The sequence below is a fragment of the Octodon degus genome, unplaced genomic scaffold (assembly GCF_000260255.1).
Source record: "Octodon degus isolate 3935 unplaced genomic scaffold, OctDeg1.0 scaffold00035, whole genome shotgun sequence".
Lineage (NCBI taxonomy): Eukaryota > Metazoa > Chordata > Mammalia > Rodentia > Octodontidae > Octodon > Octodon degus.
In genome coordinates, this window is record NW_004524611.1 from 16,074,696 (window position 1) to 16,075,076 (window position 381).

Below are 381 nucleotides of genomic sequence, written 5' to 3' on the forward strand. Positions count from 1 at the left end.
GTATGAGACTGATATGCATAGCAAGATCCTGCATTAAACAAATCAATAAATGATTTAAAAATAAATAAAGAAAGAATGTAAGGGCTTAAACAACTTGCTCCTGTGTGGGTTTTGTTTTTGTTTTTGTTTTTGTTTTTGTTTTTGTTTTTTTTGTAATTTAGGGAAGAGTCTACAGGGTGTTCAAGTTCTCACTACTAGATTGGACTCCTAGTGATCTGCCTGCGTACAGCCTCCCACGAGCTGGGATTATGGACACACGCCACCATGCCCAGTCTCAATTGCTGTCTCAGCACCCTGGGTATGGGGTCGGCATGGCAGGCCCATGAACCCCCGCCCCTGTACTGCTTGCAGACGCTTTAATCTGCTGAGCTATTTCGCTGG